Genomic DNA, 6,478 nt, shown 5'->3' on the forward strand with positions numbered 1-6,478 from the left:
TGAGACCGACTAACTAGGCCACGTTGTGAAAAAGGCCCATAACAATTCCTCACCTCATCAACGGAACTCGAATACAAATCTTTGTTACCCAGTGTGTGGGGGAGCACAGGGATTCTACCAACTACTCTACTCACGAAGACGGCAACTAGGAAGGCAAATGATATCATGTCTATTATATATATATATATATATATATATATATATATATATATATATATACAGAAACAGTATGAAAGAAAAAGCGGAAAATAAGCGAAGAAACGAATAAATACCGAGGAAAATAGTATAAATGGAAGGAAAGTGGAAGAAATACGTATCTAAAAATTGTGAAAAATATTAAGTATATAAAACCTTTATTGTGTACAAAATGATGTATACAATGTACCCTTCACAGCAGGAATGTCAGGGGCTTCACATTGGCTGGTGGACAAAGGCCTTGAGGACGGGCCCCACATCGAAATTCGGGTTCATCCCCCAGGGCCAACAATATGATAATAAGTAATACAACAATATAATAACAATATAAATTATTCACAATATACTCATAAAGATAGTATACAGTATTTTTGACATTATATACAATATTATACAGACATCCTTTTTAAATTTATTATACTGCCACGTTACTGTGCAGTTTGTCTGGTTGAGTTTAGGCCATCAAGGATCTCTCTCCGGTATTTGCGATCCTTGGCAAATTTGTAGAGATCGCCTTCGATTGCTTGGACTGTGATAAGCATCTGCTTGGGGAGAAAACGGTCGCTAAGGGCTAGTCTATTATGGTTGGCTACAAGTGTTGGAGCTGACCTCAGTCCGGGTTGAGGGATTCTTCAGCTGCACAGTTCCCATATGTTTGGCTCCGAGATTATTCCAGTGGTCATTTTGGCAGTTAGGGCGAGGCGCCTTTCCATTATAAGGTTTGGCAGTCGGGAAAGGTTCAGTGCGGTTGCCATCGCATGCATTTTTTCTTTGCTGGGATGGACGATGATGTTTATGTGTGATCCAACGAAGGACCCAGTATTCGGAGGAGTACACGCGCTTGATATTCGTGGGGGCTGCAGATGCCCATATTTCTGAGGCATATAACACGACGGAGTATACAGAGGTGTATACGTACTGCGGAGTCACATCGAGATCCTTAACGTGGAGTAGGTGTTGTTTGGTAATCTACCGCATTTTGCAGAATTTTGTTATGAGCTTGTCAATGTGGGGCTTGAAGGCCAGTTTACAATCGAAGACGACTCCCAAGACCGTATGTATATTTACCACTGGAAGGAGAATGTCATCTAGAGAAGCTTGGACTTCAGTGGGTTGGTGCTTCAAAGAAAAGACAATTTAGGCTGATTTTGCAGGATTAATAAGTAGTCCAAATTTATGGAGATAGGATCCTAAGTCGTGTAACTTTCGATTGATCTTTTCATTAATTTTTGAGATATGTTCGCCGGGGTTAATCTGGGTGTGTAGCTTAATATCGTCAGCATAGCAGATTGTGTCTTCTCTCCCAAACGGAATAATGACTGCAGTAAATAATGCTCCGGTGAGGACTCCGCCTTGGGGAACTCCCGCAGTGATTTTTCTTGAGATTATATCTTGATCCGCTGTAAGAAGAATGATTCTGTCAAAAAGCAGGGTTGTGATAAACCTCAACATGTCACCTTTTATATGAAAGTAATTTTCTAGGAGTTGAACGAGCAAGGGAATGCTGATTGAGTCGAAGGCAGCTTCCAGGTCGATGTACGTGATGGCAAATTCTGCTTTAGCTTCTCGTGCTCTGAGAATGGTGCTGGTTATGGTGCTGGTTAAATTGGTGACTGTGGATTTTCCGAGAATGGCATAGTGAATTTGTGAGGGTTTGTGAGGCATGATTTGATTGGTGATGGTTGAAAGTAATGCCTTCTCCATAAGTTTCAAGAGACTGGATGAGCAAGAGATTGGCCTGAACTGTTTAATGAGGGATGCAGATTGGCATTTAGGATGTGGCCTCACAGCATATCTGTTCCAGAGAGGGGAAAAGTAGTGCTGCGTTAAGACACGGTTAAACATTGAGAGTAGTGGATCGGCAAAAGTAAGCGGCAAATACAGCCAAAATCAATAAACAATAAATTTAGACCGGCGCCACCAGACCACACCAAGCGTGAAATATCACGAAATTGATACTATAAACCATCCACAAAAGAAAAATGCATATAGGACAAACAAAGCAAGGAACAAAAATTTAATATGAATTTGATTTTAAAAAGTTGGACATTGCTTTTTCAACAACTTACGTTTGTTTGTGGTAATCTCTTTCGTTTTATAATTAAACATTTCATTTAGATGGTCGATTTAGATGGGGGCCTCGTAGCCGATTGGTCAGAAACGGGAGTGCAGTAGCACACGCTCTTTGAGTACACTGGGGTTCAATGCCCTGACGGCTAAATACGGTCGATCTACCAACCCGCACTGGACTAGTTTGGCAGATTATGTCCATTTCCCTCAACATGAATTGTTCAGGAGGCTTCCATCCTGCAGTGGGTTGATAATGGCTGCAGTTTACCTTTTTACCTTTTATCCTAAGTGGTGTATATATATACACTACTTACTAGCTACCTTTAACAATTTCTGGAAGGAGGCTAACATAAAACTCATCATCAAAGGTCCTGAAAAACCTCCAGAAATTCCTAACACTTATAGACCAATTGCCTTGCTTCCTGTCCTTCCAAACTGCTTGAAAGGCTTCTTCACATTAGTATGGAAAGACACTACACAGAATCAAACCTGGCATACTCCCACCAATTCGGATTCATACGAGGAACTGGTACGGAAGATGCTCTTCAGTTCCTCATCTCTACAGCCAAAAACAGTCCTGTGAAATACTCGCTAGCTATCACAATGGATTTTCCTGGTATTTTAATCACCTGAGGTGGCCAAGCATCCTCAGGAAGCTTAGACACCCACTACTCCTATCAACCTTTACAGATGTATTTCCTCGCACCTCAACCATCGGAAGATTATGTTCATCACCAAGTTTCCAGGCTGGTCACCCGGAGTTGTCCCCAAAGTTCAGCCCTTGGACCATTATTCTGGTCCATTGTCGGGACGAGTTCCTGGAGATGGACCCTGAGTGTGCCGTGTCTCTGACCTTTGTAGACTTGTTCTAGAGCTCAGTTGGAAGTCAACGCAAATCTGGCCCTCAGAAAGCTCCAGAGCTAGTCCCCACACACTGGCATATTTTGCTTGTTTCAACCTGATTCAGGACCATACAGTAGGTAACACCTGTTCCAATATTACGTGGTGTTCCGTGTATTGAGCAGAATACGTTTACATAAGAAAACCCAGACTATTGCCCCCCCATCCCCTATTGAGACACTGTTTCCACATGATATCCAACAGTATTTCGACAGGCAGTAGACAGTTTCTAGAGTTAAAAAGTGGGAAAACATTAGACATCATACTCTAGCTGGCCTCTGCCAGGGTTGCCTGAGCTTCCTGACAGATGCCACTTTAAAAGAAAAATAAAGAAAAAAGAAAGAAAGATGAAGAGAAAAAAAAAAGAAGAAGAAGATGAAGAACAAAAAGAAAGAGTGAAGGTTGCATTGGAGATAGCGAAGGTAGATCCAGATTCGGGTGGCTTTAAAAATAAAAAAAAAACCTATTATTTTTAGGCCATCCGAATAATTAAATTCATCTGCCGTGCATTGTGTATTATGTCTGTAAATTGCGTGTGTTCTCTGGTCGATTTGTTTATTTTGCTAGACGAAAAACCCGAGTCGCCGGGGGAAAACACCTTGCTATCTACGCTTGGAGACCGACTAACTCAGCCACGGAATGAAAAAAGCACATAAAAGTTCCTCGCGTCATCGACAGGATTCGAACCCGGCCGTTTTGCACCCGGTGTGAGGCGGGTGACGATACCACTGCGCTACCGCACAGACCGAGTGACTTGAAAGAGAAGTTAAGCCACCCAGAGAAGGCGAAGTATGGGTAGGGGAAGGGAATAAAAGTCACGGGGCAGATGTCCGCGCGTGATCGCCAGAGGCCAAGGGCACTCTGGAGACCCGCACTGACACGAAAGCACCGACAATCCTGCACCAGATGGTGCCAGCTGAATCCTACCCCCGAAGGTTTGCAAGTTGATCTCGCACTCCGGAGAGTGCCAGCAATGGTGGCAGCAATCCCTTATGGGTTCGTAATTTATTCCTCACTCCAGTGCCAGCAGTTTGATTTAGCAGAGAGTGCGATTTAATCGCAATACGTTCAAGATCATATTTGAATAAATTGTTCGTTTTCACATTGTCTTAAATCTGTTTTAATGACATTGCCAATATGACTGCATATTTTGATTTCTTTTTCGCTCGAATTTCACGTGTGCCAGTCCGCTGTCACTGACTCTACCTTGGCGTTTCTCATCAACGTAGAGTCAGGAGCAGTCCCAGGATTATCTAAAGGTGGACGAGACTAAATAAGTGTTCCAGAGAATCATTAACTTTTAATCATCATATGTTATACTTCGATCATGAGGTGGTTTGCTGTTAATCCCCTAAATGGGAACGCCCCTGCATACAGTCATCACGTCTTTTATATTTGATAATGAAATTATTGAAAGTATATTAAAGTGTATAAATATAAGCACAAAACAAGAATGACAAAAAAGCTAAAAACATGTTTATTGTAATTAGACTGCATGGTTGTGATCAAATGCTGAGAAATAAAAATTATTGTAGTTTTATTTTATTTTATTTTATTTTATTTTTTAAAAACATTCCAGTGAAATTGCTTTTACGATTCAAAGCAGAACTCATTTCGTTTTATATAGTGTTTTATACAAATTTTCTCCTATTCACTTTTAATAAATTCGTAATTTTATTTTACAATTAAAATGCATAAACTAAATTTAATAGATTATAACATTTGGAAAGCTATGTTTCAAATAAAAAATCTGTTGTAGACTAACATATATAAGTCTTAAAAATTTTAAGTAGATTTCTGAATTGTGTTGAATTTTTTTTTTTTTTTTTGTGATATTGTTATTAACTTATAGGAGACAGCAGCAAAAATCCACCATCAGCAAGCAGCGTTTCCCCTGTAATGAAGGATGAATCTGAAGACGCCAAAAATGCTATTACTTTTGCCATTTCTTCTGTACTCCCCACTCTTCCAATGAACTTGTCATTTTTTTTCATTTCTTCAAATTTCTAATTAAAACAAGAAAAAAAATAGATATAAGTATTAACTAGCATATATAAAAATTATCTAGCTAATATAGAACTATACATATAAGTATATAAGTAATTAAAATAGATAAACGTAACTATTGAGGATAAAATTAATTGGAAGCTTCCAGAATCTGTTTTTTTTTTTTTTTTTTTAATATCTAAACACCGATATTTGAACATACAACATAACATTCTAGCTGGCTGGGGCCGATTAGTACAATAAATAAATAAATACTATAGAATCAGCTTTTGAGTATACGCGAGAAAGAATGGGTCGGCGTTGAGATCTTTCCAACTTCGAAAGTGGAATGATTGTGGGGACAAGAAGTGCAGGTGTCAGTATCTTGGCGACAGCCAACATGATTAAGTGCTCCCTTCTATAGTGTCAAGAGTCTACCCAGACTGGCTCAAAAGCGGTCGAACAACTAGCCAAAGGCCACACGTCGAACAGTCATGTGAGCCAATGCACTCTGGTGAGTATCGTGTGTTTCGTCTCGTAACGCAGCACGGTGACCCAGCTAACCACAGTACAACGTAGAAACAGCAAAACCAATACAGTATTCACATGGGTTATGAGCCTTTGGCTCCTATAGGCTGTAGTAGTCGACGCCAGTCACTGGTACCTATGCTACTGGGAGACACAAGAAACTGCACCTTGAATGACACATCAGAACCAACACTAGTTGTTGTAGGGTTTTAGGAGCATTAGCGACTAAGGCCATATTGCTCCGTATATATTGTCTGTAAATTGTGTGCGTTCTGGGGCTGATTTTCTGTTTGCTGGACGAAAAATTCGAGTTTCCGGGAGAATAAACCTCTCCTGAGACCGACGATAGGAAGTTTAAACTACAACATGCCACTACAAATGGTTCAGGCAAAAGAAACAGCTATCGCTGTTTCTTTTGCCTGAACCATTTGCATCAGCCATTTGCACTACTTAGCGAAGTAGTGCAAATGGCTGATGGAGTAAGAAAGCAAGAACCTGAACGGAAAAAAAAAAAAAAAATGCGAAGATACATAGCGGTATGTTTAGAAATAGTTTCCTCTCTATTCTCGATAACTCTAATAATTTCAGAGAAATAAAAATGAAAAGTACAGCATAATTAAAAGCAGGAGCTAAGTTATATCTTAGAGACTGTGCACTGGATGTTTCCCCCCCCCCTTAACCACCTCCCTTTCTCCCACAGGAAAGATATAGAAATGCTGAGAATTATAAAATATAATTAACGATGCATATTGACCATACTAAATTTTATTTATTTTTACAAAATCCAAAGTTGAAATTT

The sequence above is a fragment of the Mastigoproctus giganteus genome, chromosome 3, assembly GCF_048544385.1.
Source record: "Mastigoproctus giganteus isolate SK-2022 chromosome 3, ASM4854438v1, whole genome shotgun sequence".
NCBI lineage: Eukaryota > Metazoa > Arthropoda > Arachnida > Uropygi > Thelyphonidae > Mastigoproctus > Mastigoproctus giganteus.